The 14,011-nt window shown below is 35.6% G+C and overlaps 1 protein-coding gene across 2 annotated transcripts in view; it reads left to right on the top strand.

The window, feature by feature from the left end:
- The window catches only part of LOC109063294 (F-BAR and double SH3 domains protein 2-like), an 82,447-nt gene that overhangs the window by 6,123 nt on the left and 62,313 nt on the right, over window positions 1-14,011 (top strand). The window lies entirely within an intron of this gene.

Here is a 14,011-nt window from a genome sequence, read left to right as displayed (position 1 = left end):
TTCAAATAAAGCTCATTAAGACTAAAGCTCATCAAACATACAGTTAGTCAAATTAGACTAAATTTACAGTCACATTTACCGGTGTTCTGCAAATTTTCATGGTTTAAATCGTGTCATTTCGTCATTTTCGTGTCATGTCTGGAATTTCGCTTGAGTGTGGAAGATTTCCCCACGCAGATTTCGCATCGGATTCAAGTTGATTATGCGAATTTGTATTGACAATTAATTTGTTCTTTAGATTTGAGTTGTTTGTATGTTGTGTAATGTGGACTAGCATGAGATGATTATTACAGACGCCAAAAGCTGATCTGTTGCAACAAAAAATCTCATGGTGTCATATTATATTGCGTGTTTTTAAAAGTGACTTTATGGACTTCGCTTCTTCTTTTTGCTCTCTCATTGTGAAATACATTCATAGATCTGGTCTCTGTCCTCTGTTCTTTGTTTCTCCATCTGACTCTTGCTGACAAACACATACGCACACATTCTCAAGGTGGTCTAGAGGGATGAATCGACGTCTCAGCCAGGAGTCAAAGAGCCCCATTGATTGAGTTGCTCTTGTGAGTTTGATCTTCCTGTTTACCTAGTGGCCCACTAATGCTCTGACAGTAATCTCTCAGACAGGGCGAGGGGACGGCCGTGTGAGCAGATATGTTATTACCCCAGAACTCCAGCACAGTCATACTCACACTGTGTCAGATATATTTGGCGGTGGTGAGTTCATAGTGTATTTTGGGTAGTGCTGCTGACTCTTACAGACCAGAACGCTGGAGTCAGTAGTAACTTCAAACATGAAGGGCTCTGCTGTAGTCTGTGTTTTTTTTTCCTCCTGTTGCTCACCTTTTCGCAAATGTTGACATCAGCACTTGTGTTACTTCACTTGTGTTCACTGTTTTAGGGACCTTCCTGTTCAGCTGAACCTTCGCAAAGACCCGCCCCCTTAGTTACTGTTGCTACGTCCGACAAGCCATGGTGCTGTAATACAGTGAAAAATACATTGCGGAGCAAAGAGGACACTGATAACACACCGGCAGACAAATCAGAGCAGGTTACGTTTTGTATGAAACAAAGTGTCAGCTTTCAAATTTTGTCTTTTTTTAAGAAATTCAAAAAAATACCATTTTGTGGCTCTTTAATGTGTGGTGATAGATCGCTGTAGCGCCTCATTTCAAGTGGCACGTGAACGATCATCTCTTCCTCTTTATTAGTTATAGCATGAACTAATCAAGAGTGAACAGAAGGTATTTTGTGTCAACCGTGGAAAGAATAATAATAAACACCTTTTTTTCCAAGTCCACCGACATTACTAAATTAAAATGCCTCTTATTCTTTGTGATCTGATAATTGTACCAAGCAATACCGCAATTTTGGTTTTATTTTGCTTAATCATGCAGCTCTAAAAAAACAGCATGCCTCTCCTCTTCACATGACTTGAGGAATCATTCATATCTGTAGAACAAATGGTGTGGGACGAATTATTTGCCCAGGGCAGCAGTTGAGCGACTATCTATATCAGAGATGCCCTGATACTGCCGCCAGGAAGACATGGGAGGGAGCTGAGGGATTGTGGGAAATAGCTGAGGAATCCTGTGTGATATAAAAGAGTTGAAAAGAGTTGTTGTTTCAGAAACTGATAGATGGAGCAGATAAAAAAGAAGGAAAAAGCAAAGCAGACGAGAAGAAATAGTTGCATTGAGGGAGGCGCTTTGTGCCGTTTGTGTATGAGAGACATAATGAGTTCCATCAAGACTCTTCTGGCTAGAGCTGTGCAATTAATCGAAATATAGTTTCCATTGCAGACTCCCAACGTTAATGAAACTCTGCCCCGTTCCGCCCCCTTTCCAGCGGTGCACTTTCGCTCCTCCTTAAAAACCCAAACATCACGTGCAAGTCAGTAAAATCATGTATTGTTACTTTTGCAAAATGGGACCTGCTTAATTTATTAAAGTTTGTTAGAATTATTCTTGTTTTTTTTTTAAAAAAGCGAGGTTTTTCTGTGCATGCGCTCCGACACGGATATGTAAAATGAACATCTAGCTTAAGTTGTGTGCCTAAGCGGTCAGATACACGTAAAAATGTGTCAAAATGCAGCGCTTGGTGATTATTATTCACGGAAACCCTCGTTGGTTATGTCTTAAATGAATGCAAACATTTGAGAATGAAAATCCGTGGGTGACAGTAAATTGGATCGGCTCTTAAAGTGACAGCAAGCTATATTTTCTGCTGCTGACTTTGTGCTTACTATTAATCAAAAAACAAAAGACAAAGAGAAAATCACTCACTGCTCTTGACTGAACGACTTTTGTAGCTTTAATAAGAAACAACAGAAGTTTAATTCTTACAGTGAAGACTATGCTGCTTATTTTACATTTGATTATTAAATTTCTGTACTAACTGAATATTTTAGACTTGCATAAAATGTAAAGAACTGAATAAATGTAAAGAACACTGATTTGTGTCCTAAGTCAAGATGAGGAAAACCTTGTTATTAAGGGTGTTTGATATGAATAACAAGATGTATTTTAATCGTTTACGATTGTTTTATTTATTTATTTATTTATTGTTGTTTAATTTACTGGATTAAATCAAAAATATATATGATTAAATTCTTATTTAATATAGAATTCCAGTAAAAATAGCTATATTGTGACATATACACTGATGTAAAATTAGAATTTGGTCGTTGGAGGCTGATGTCTCCCTTTTATGTTGTTTTTTTTTTTTTTTGAGTCAGATCTGACCTGAGCATTAACTCTGTCATCCTAATGCACAGAAATCCTGCTCTCCATCATTCTTTAATGAATGAGCTTTTCTTACAACCATCGTCACACACACAAGCCCACAACTCTCAAAGGCTTTAATGAAATTGAGTCTTCCTGCCTCCCGAATCTCAAGGCTAATTTGATCAGAGAGGTATTTCATGAAAAGCCTTTTCATTCTTTCAACAGCGTTCTCAAACACCGAAACGCATCTGCTTCCTGATTTCAGACCAGCTCGAGCCTCGATCTGCGTCACATGCGGACAGTAAATGTTACGTAGTGTGAACATTTCAGTTCGGTCTAGATAGACATGAGATTAAAGTGATAGTTTTAGATATGTGCAAATGTCGTGCCATACCTGTATGACTTTCTTTCATCTGCAGAACACTAAAGAAGATTATAAAATCTCTTTGTTTTTCTCTCCCCCCCCTCACAAAAAACCACAGTAGACCACACTTTTTTTTTACACCATATTCTCTCACATTAAAAACAAAAAAAGATTAGACAAAATTCTTTTCTTCTTTTTTTTTTTTTTTTTTTTTTTTGGCATGAACTATCCCTTTAAGTATTAATCTGAGGGAAATGTCTGTTGTGGTCGGTTCCTCACACAAAGCGATTATATGAATTTATAAGTCTTTCAAAGCACAATTTGTAATTCAGAATTCAGTAAAATTATCAAAGGTGATAGAAATCTTTTGCAAAGTTCAAATATCTTAAATATTAAGCAGCACAATTGTTTTCAACAAAATATTTCTTGAGCAATAAATCAGCATATCAGAAGGATTTCTGAAGGATCATGTGACACTGAAGACCGGAGTAACAGTGCTGAAAATTCAGCTTTTCATCACAAGAATAAACTACATTTTACAATATATTCAAATAGAACACAGTTATTTTAAATTGTAAAAATATTTAGCAAATTACTGTTTTTATCATAGTTAAATGTCTTATTTTGTTCTGTTTCCTCTCATAAAGCTATCATATGAATTCCTAAGACTTATATAGCACACAGGTTTTATAATATTACTTTTTATAGTGCTTTAATGATGTTCATTTTAGTCATTATGAGAATTCAGATCCATAAAGGTTGTTATGAGAAGTAGTAATAGTGACTCTTGCCTTAGCTAGCACCGTGAATCTGTATTATAGCACTTTCCGTGATGTCTTTTAGAGCGCTAGAACAATAGGAGCGAGAGGCCCAGACATGCCTTCTATCCTGGAGATGATCTGTTGGGCTGTGTGAGTGCTTTCTCTTGTGAGCTTTTAGCATAGAAAAAAGCAGATGACTGTGATCTGGGAAGGAAAACAGCGCAAATTCCTGGAGATTTCAGACCGTGCCGTGAGGATGGAGGCTTTACAACATGTGAGGCGAGCAAAACGGACTCGGATTTGAAAAGTGAGCCAGTGTGTGATGTTATAGAGCATGATGGGGGTTTTTCTGAAGGGGAGAAAGGAATTTGAGGAGGCATGTGAGAGCAGGAGGTGCTGATAAAGGAAGGAGGAGAGCTGTAATGCTTGACGCAATCGGCGTATCCCTGGAGTTCACATTCTCTCATGCTCACTTTAACACGGAGTCATGTTCTCCCACACAAACACAGCGTTCATGAGCAAATTCAACTGTACACGTTTATGAATTCTTAAAGAGAGTAAGTGAGCCTAATGCTTCAAAGTGGAATGCTTTGTACCAGCTCCAGAAAGTCACGAAAACGTTTGCAGGTCACATTTAAAACCAAAATAAAGTTTTGCATTGGAAAAATGTAGCCAATTTTCAGATTTTGTTTTGTATTAAAATTCTTTTTACTGTAATGCATCAGACATTTTAACCCCTTTATTTAAATGAAAACCTCAATATAAATATTTTAATATTATATTAACATTAATTAAGTAATATTCAAAGAAAACATTACTTTCATAAAAATAATTTAACAACTTTAGTGTGCTTTATTGTCATGAAAGTAATGTCACAATGTACACTGCCCTTCAAAAGTATAGGGGGACTTAAGATTTTTAAATACTTTTGTTCAGCAAGGATGCTTAAAATTGATCAAAATACTTTGATAATGTTGCAAAAGTTTTCTGTTTCAAATAAATTGTTTGGACTTCCCAAAAATCTCATGGTTTCCACAAAAAAATGAAACAGCAGAACTGTTTTCAACATTGATAATAACAAGAAATGTTTTCTAAGCAGCAAGTCATATAAATCAGTATATTAGAATGATTTCTGAAGATTCATTTGACACTGAAGACTGGAGTAATGATGCTGAAAAATTCAGCTTAGCATTACAGGTATAAATTACATTTTAAAATATATTCAAATCGAAAACTGATATTTTGAATTGTAAAAACATTTCACTATTTTACTGTTTTACTGCATTATTGATTAAAAAAATGTAACCTTAGTGAGCAGAAGAGACGTCTTTCAAAAACATTAAAATCTTGCCGACCCTAAACTTTAAAAATCTTAATATTCCTCAAAATAGGCTTCATCCAACAGAGAACGTCACATCAGACACACACACACACACACTTGGCCGTCTGTGTTGTGTTGTGTGGAGATTGCATTGCTCTCACACCCAAACAACCACTAATTGGAAAAGTTGGAAGTGAAATACAAGGCCTTGACCTCTCCAACCTCTTCCTCCCCTCTCACCAATAGCTCAGACGCCTCTGACATTCTTAATTAGATTGAAAACGCTCCTCCTAATGCCCATCGATTTATTTATCTTTCGCTCGATCTCATCTCTGAGTCTCTCCATCCCTTTGTTGTACTTTGTTTTTTATTCTGTGGATTTAACTCTCCCGCTCTCTTGTTCTTGTTAATTGTATTCAAGTCAAAAATCACTATTACTGGTTCTCATGCTCGGAGTTAGTGATTTTAACCCTTTAACCTTGAGTATTAAAGTACTAAAGTGTATCATCCTGGAACACTTGTGATCCAGACATGAACAATTATTCAAATCATGTTTCTTCACTTGCTAGATGATAAATAAAATACATTGAAGGAGGGACTCAAGCCCCTTCATATTTAAGGACCAGACTTTCTTTTTTGGCTTGAGACAGTAAACATTTTTTATTTGCACACAAAAAAATGGAAAGTGGAAGTAGATAGTTATGATATATTATTATATTAGGCTGTAAAAATAGTTCACATTATCTTTCTTGGAAATTAAAACCACATCATCCAAGGTTTACTGACCTCTCTGGATTGTTTTATCTGTTTATAACTGAACACACACACATGCCACTCTCCCATCTGTATGTGTATTACTGTGTTTATGACTCTTCTTTTTAGGAAGTAATTAGTCATTTAGCATTTTGTATACACAGATTTGTATAAACAACTCCCATCATGCAACCTGTGTTTTTTATGTAAAGTGCCTTTTGGATAGTTCAGTCATGCTTAAATGAATAGTTCACTCAAAAAAGAACATTTGCTGTAAGTATCCTCCCCCAAGATGTAGATGTGTGTGTTTCTTCATTGAAACAGATTTGGAGAAATGTAGCATTGCATCACTTGCTCAGCAATGGATCCTCTGCAGTGAATGGGTGCCGTCAGAATGAGAGTCCAACAGCTGATAAAAACATCACAATAATCCACAAGTAATCCACACCACTCCAGTCCATCAATGAACATCTTGTGAAGCCAAAAGCTGTGTGTTTGTAAGAAGCAAATCCATCAAGACGTTTTAACTTTAAAGTGTTGCTTCTGGCCAAAATACCAGTCCATAATAACGATTCCTCCAGTGAAAAAGTCCGTCTCCTGTTGTCTCTCACTTCAAAATCCACCCAACATATTAGTTTTGAACCATTTTGGACTGTTTTGGCTTGTAAACGGTCTGTGTGTATTTCTGTCTTGATTCAGACGAGTGGGGAAAGCAATATTGGATAGAGGAGTTGTTTAAATAATGGATTTGCTTCTTACAAACACTATTCTTTTAGCATTTGACTTTCTCTTGTAACTTCTGCCTATAAGATAAATGCCATTGGCTGGATCTATCTGCGTTTGTAGTTTTGTGGGAGATTCCTGGGTTTACAGCTTGACTCTAGGCCCTAAAATTCCTCAGGTCTGCTACGTGTGTTTTCACACTAAACAATCTCTGCACAAAGTGCCGTTCTGCCCACCAGAGTTCTGCTCTTAGTAAACACAATGTGTCTGAATGCTTCTGTTTCTAAGTCCACTTGAAGCATTACTAGATTTTTCTTTATTTTGTGAATGTGTTCTGAATGTATTGTTCTACATGTTTACGACTCCTTAGTGATTGAGGTGTTCTGTTGTTGGATGTAATAATGAACATAGCAGTGGTCGGTTACTCCCGACATCTGAGCCGCTGAAGACTACAGTGGATTACATTTGTTTCTGAAGGGAATGCACCCCCGATCTACCTAAATGCATTTATGTTCGTGCAAATCATTCGTGATCCAGCTTCACCAACAGAAAAAGTGAGTGTAAGTTTTTTTTAATGAATCTTTGCAAATCGCCTTTCCTAATAATGTGCTAATTAGCAAGTTTCACAATGAATGCGGCTAAAACAGTCTCTCAGAGAGCAGCTCGGAAGAGAGGGGCGGGGTCAGCTGAGCTCATTAACATTTAAAGGAAAATGCTACAAAACGGCTTGCTCTGAAAAGAGCTGTTTTTTTACACTACCATTGAGAAATTTTAACCAAACTATTTTACAGACTTCATTAAGACCCTTAAGAATCATATTAACTTGTGGAAAATGTGCATTGGATGAGCCCTTTAATACTTGATGTGTTAGGGGTTAGTTGAAATGAATAGCAGTAATAGCAATGCTTGCAAGAGGAATCGTTAAGATTGCTTCCAAGATATAATGATTGAATTAGCGCATAACATTCAAGTTCTAATTGCCGTCATTGCTGTATTGATTTAATAATTTAAGTGCCATTCAATCCGGATTGACAGGGTTTCCAAAGACACTGCTGGGTTTTTCCCAGCTGTAGACAGACAGACCTGTTGGTCTCAAAGCAAGAGCCATCATTAGGCGTCCACGGCTCCTCAGGCTGAGATGCTGCTCTGTAATTAGTCACTCTGAGGTTTGCTGTAATTATTGATTTAGTCTCCTATCTTACCCCATTTCCTCTTCCTCTGGATGTCTCCTCTTCTGTCCCGATTCTCTTAGTTTCCTTGTATGTGTATGTTCGGAATGCCATACTACATACTATTTTAGAAAAAACGTGATGCCGTAATTTTACAAAAATGTTAATTAAGCATGTTTGCATGTTATCTAAAAAACATTTGCTCAATTTAACGTTACATATTGAGGTCTTGTATAGTATATTGGTTAAAGAGTAATATTGTGAAATATTTTTATAATTTAAAATAACTGCTTTATATTTGAATATATTTAAAAATATAATTTATTCCTGTGATGCAAAGCTGAATTTTCAGCATCATTACTCCAGTCTTCAGTGTCACATGGTCTTCAGAAATCATTCTAATATGCTGATTTGCTGCTCAAGAAACATTTCTGTGTGTTATCAATGTTGAAAATAGTTGTGCTGCTTAATATTTTTATGAAAACCTTGATAAATGTTTTTTTTTTTAATTCTCAGAAGTTCAAAAGAACAGCATTTATTTGAAATATTATGTAACATTTTAAATGCTTTACTGTCACTTTCAATTTAATGCATCAAAAATATGCTGAATAAAAGTATTAGTTTCTTTTAAAAAATATCTTACTGACCCCAAACTCTTGAATGGTAGTGTACGCTACTTTTGACTGCGTAGCTCACAGAGGAGACATATTAGTAGACGTGACCTCAGGCCAAGTGACCTCTGACCCTCACTATGCTGTTTCCTATGTAGGTCAGTCGTGGCAAAGATTTTAACATCTGGAGTTCTCATGCTCCACTGTCTGAATGCAGCCTCTACTTGTGGATCGTACTTCCTGTTTAGCAACCACACACAAACCCACACAAACTAAAACCTTTAAAACTGTAACACACCATCCCACACCACTCCACCACTCCGCTCATCCTGTCAAACTTCTAAAAAAACAATAAAAATAATACATATCAAACTAAAAAATAAAACAGTAACACTCCAGGTGCATTCATTGGCAAAAGTGTTTGTTTATATTTAAAAATGTATGTATAATATATATGTGTGTGTGTGTGTGTGTGTGTGTGTGTGTGTGTGTGTGTTTACATTTGCATTCTAAGTGAGTTATTACATAGTACATACATACATACACTACTTATGTTTATGTAAATATATTTATAGAAACATTTACAGTATGTAAATATATTATTATTTCCATTCTCTTCTTAAGTTTGACATTTACATCCATTCAGATCCGTCTGCTTGCAGTGCACTGTGAGATTAACATAATGTTAACACTAATTAACACTATTCACACCAAACGTGATGCAATTTTTTGATGGCCTCCAAGAAAAGTTCCTGTAATTTAAAATAAATAAATAAATAGCACATGTTGCTTTATTTTAAGATGAATTTCCCACTGAACATTAAAGGAGTCCATTAGAATGCAGCTTTGTTTTAACTTCTTGTCATGCTGAAATTTGTGGCAAAATTTTGTACGCTGTGAACAGGCATTCAGTCAGACGATGTGTGTGTGGTGAGGGCTATGATACAGCAGTAAAAACAAATTTGTTGACTAGATTTATGCAACAAAGAGTGTTGTTGCAGCAGTCAGAGGATGTGTTGTAACACCTGCTCTTGTGCGTTTGCGTCTCTGTCTGTCGCGTTGAGTGTGTTTGCATGATCTGATGTGTATTTTCATTTATAGATGCCACTTGTGTAAATATAGTCAGTCTATATGCATCCCTTTTTTGCTCTAATAAACACATTTACAGTTAGCAGGACAACAGCTCTCAAATGAACAAATGTCCTAGCTTGGCTTGTATCCTTGATGTTCAAGAAGGTTGTTGCAGGCTGTCACTGTACTGGACCTTCAGGTCACCCTGTTCATGCTCTTATGAAACCAGTGCCAGTGCAATTAACACCAGGTGCACTTCATCCTATAGAGCCTATGATGATTTTCATATTCACAGTCCTCCTTTTGACCACATACTCCTGCAATGTGTGTCATTCTGCTCCCAGTTGTAAATGAGGATTATTCTGAATATATACGTATATGCATGTACATATCTATCTATATATATATATATATAGAGAGAGAGAGAGAGAGAGATGAATATATACATGTGTATATAGGTCATATGTAAAGGTGTATGAAACACATTGAAGCAATAACATCACTGTATATGACAAAAATATGCACTTGTCCTTCCTTTTTAAATGTAGCTAAACAGATGATGTACATGCATAGTGGCATTCAAATATATTGAAATGTTTTAGAGCATGCATAATTTGATATAAATAAAATAAAAGTCTTTTAAATCTTATGATAGCTCTAATTACTTAGAATTACTTAGCTTTAATTACTAAATTCTAATTAAGTTTTCATGCACATTAGGGATAAAAGATAATTACAAACAGAATCTATTTTTAAAGACCGAAAATAAGAGTTAATACATTTCTCTGACAGCTTGTGGGACTTAAGAAGACATTTCCGGTGGTTTTTCACATGCATTCTGGAAATTTCTAGGGAGTGAGCATGGATTGATTTTGACACTGGGACAGCCCTAGAATGTTCGACTCCCTGGGCAGTGCACTTAATACTGAACAAGGGAGCTGACTGAGACGCACCCTGCCTACCCACCTACTATATATTAGGGAACTGCGTGATTTTGTATGTAGCCGTAGTTTATTAGCACAACTAAATCCTAGTATAAGGTCTCATTTGTAAACATAAGTAAATGCATTAACTAATGTGAACTAGCATTAATGTAAGTTAATAATGTTCATGTTAGTTCAGAGTGCATTATCTAACGTTAACAGATTCATTGTTAGTTTATGAAGTTAACTAATGTTAACAAATGAAATCTTATTGTAAAGTATTACCAGCTTTTTTTTAGTCATTGCATTTCTAGGTGTGATTAAGTTTATTTTACACAGTTTTTAATGGAAATAAACAACATTTCTATTCAGAGGTATTTCTAACAGATGTATTTAAAAAGTATCACCTGTTGTATTGTTCTTATGTTTTGTGTATTTTAGAATTTTTGTTTCTTATATTAATTTTAAATGTCTTTATATAGGTTTTTTGTTTATTGTACAACTTTTCTTGTCGAGAAGATAGCCTTGCTGCTGACATGGTGTTAAAAGAATAATGTTAACACTTGACAATAAGGTCACATTAGTTTATGTTAGTTAACTAATATTACCTAACAATGAGCAATATGTTTGTTATAGTATTTTTGTTCATGTTGTTTAATAAACATACAAAAATATTCCCTGTTAGTTCATGTCAGCTCAGGTCCATTAATAATGCATAAGTGCATTTTGGAAATAACTTTAGAAGTATTTGTCATTGTTAGTTCATGTTAACTAATATAGTTAACAAATGGAGCCTTACTGTAAAGTGTTAACAAAATAATAAATAAATTAGCACAGTTTTTGCATTAAAACTGGAATTTTGCACGGCTATTGGCATTTTGTATAGTATGTGAACATGCAGAGTAAATGTGCTGCAGATAAAGAAACTTTTTCAGTAGCCGTGAACTGGGATGAAATGCCTCAGGTGTGTTCACTGGCCCACAGACCCTTGGAAAGTGAAAAGCGATGAGCGAGTATGTGTGACATACCACATGAAACCTCTTTCCCCATAAACTGTTGGCGCTATGTAGGCATCTCGACCTGTTTTGATAGGACTCTGGGTCCGGGCCACAGAGGGGTCCTGTAGTTTACTTTCCTGTGTATTTGAAAGTTTTTCTGCGGGGAGGGGGAGGTACGGAAATTCCTGTCAAGTGCACTAATCCCATAAACATGAACAGCGTCCCATATGACAGGACAGACCCTGCTACCACGTTCCTTCATGATTTTTAAGACACGTGTCATGAGTTCAGCTGATTTGAAATTAAAATCAGAGGGTGCAGCTAAGGGATGGGATTATGGGAAAAGGAATTGGAGTCAGCAGAGGGAGGAAAAGCAAAACAAGTCGTCTTGTCTCAGACTGTACTCATTTGTAATGCTGCGAAAGGAGATGAATGCTCTGAAACCATCAGCTGTCTGGATGCCTCCTGCCCTCTGGCTTGAAAACCAAACCAGTCATACGAGGAAGAATGTTAAAAACACTGTCTCCACGGCCAACTCACAGTCTGATGTGTGAGGGAGATGAATGATTCTTGCAGCTCAGAGAGCTTGAACTTCAGAAATCACACTGTGAATCTTGTGATCTTGCGTTATGATTTAAATTCAGCATGAAAAACCGAAACCAACCCATTTCTTATTGTAAAATGTTTAGCTGTATTTTTTATTCTCTACTGTTAGTGTTATCTGTATGCACCAAGGATCTGAGAGTAACGCAATTTCGATTCTCTGTATGTATGCTGTACATGTGGAAGAACTGACAATAAAGCAGACTTGACTTGACTTCAAATCTGCACTGAAAAAAAATGATAGAGGATTTACTTTGAAGCAATTTCAACTTAAAGTTTTTGCAGAGAACTGAAATGGCAAATAACACTTTGAATTAAACATGAATTTTTGAAGTAGAAGTAGAAGTAGTAGTATTGTCTTTATAAAATGTACTTTAATAATCAGTTTTTTAAGACTTAAAAAAAAGACTTCTAAGAGAAAAAAATCTATTCACCAAAATTTTTTAAAACGACTTTCCTTTTCAGGTGATGTTATCTAGGTCAGACATGCTATTGGTTTGCTAATAATATCAATATTGCTAATTAAATTTGTTAATAATATCAAATGTTGCAGGAGGTGCTCCAAATCAACTACACTACATAGATCAGTTTTCAAACTTTGTTGAATATATATATTTTTTTTTTCCACTGAGCTGCATTGATGATATATTTTGAAGGCCAGACTTGGAAGTTAGAATCAATTTTTTCCATTGGCTTTTGGATCATTGGGACAAAATAAGCTCTGTGACCAACATCATACGAGGAAGAAAAAACAAGTCGTCTTGTCTCAGACTGTACTCATTTGTAATGCTGCGAAAGGAGATGAATGCTCTGAAACCATCAGCTGTCTGGATGCCTCCTGCCCTCTGGCTTGAAAACCAAACCAGTCATACGAGGAAGAATGTTAAAAACACTGTCTCCACGGCCAACTCACAGTCTGATGTGTGAGGGAGATGAATGATTCTTGCAGCTCAGAGAGCTTGAACTTCAGAAATCACAACTGTGAATCTTGTGATCTTGCGTTATGATTTAAATTCAGCATGAAACCGAAACCAACCCATTTCTTATTGTGAATGTTACTGTATTTTTATTCTCTACTGTTAGTGTTATCTGTATGCACCAAGGATCTGAGAGTAACGCAATTTCAATTCTCTGTATGTATGCTGTACTTGTGGAAGAATTGACAATAAAGCAGACTTGACTTGACTTCAAATCTGCACTGAAAAAAAATGATAGAGGATTTACTTTGAAGCAATTTTCACTTAAAGTTTTGCAGAGAACTGAAATGGCAAATAACACTTTGAATTAAACATGAATTTTTGAAGTAGAAGTAGTAGTATTGTCTTATAAAATGTACTTTAATAATCAGTTTTTTAAGACTTAAAAAAAGACTTCTAAGAGAAAAAAATCTATTCACCAAAATTTTTTAAAACGACTTTCCTTTTCAGGTGATGTTATCTAGGTCAGACATGCTATTGGTTTGCTAATAATATCAATATTGCTAATAAAATTGTTAATAATATCAAATGTTGCAGGAGGTGCTCCAAAATCAACTACAATATGATCAGTTTTCAAACTTTGTTGAATATATATATTTTTTTTTTCCACTGAGCTGCATTGATGATATATTTTGAAGGCCAGACTTGAAGTTAGAATCAATTTTTCCATTGGCTTTTGGATCATTGTGGAAAATAAGCTCTGTGACCAACAAAGGTTTATGATTCTTACACGTTTCGTTCAGTATGGTCAGCATCTTCACAAATGAATATTAACTCACCTTTTATGAATTTTGAAGCCTAAATAAGTAAAAAGCCTTTAAACTTTAAGCATTAAGCCTTTGTTTCTAAACATTTTATTGAAAGTCTGAGTTAGAATAGTTTGCATGAATGCAATTATGTGATCAACGAGGCTGTGAAAGCAGCTAGTGAGTAGATTACCAAGTTACCTAGTTAGTAGTTTACCTGTTTAGTGTAATGATGTTTTATGTCCCTAACAACCTCTGTAGTCCCATT

This window comes from Cyprinus carpio, chromosome A18 (genome assembly GCF_018340385.1).
Source record: "Cyprinus carpio isolate SPL01 chromosome A18, ASM1834038v1, whole genome shotgun sequence".
In the NCBI taxonomy this organism is placed as follows: Eukaryota; Metazoa; Chordata; class Actinopteri; order Cypriniformes; family Cyprinidae; genus Cyprinus; species Cyprinus carpio.
This window is presented reverse-complemented; position numbering and strand designations above follow the sequence as displayed.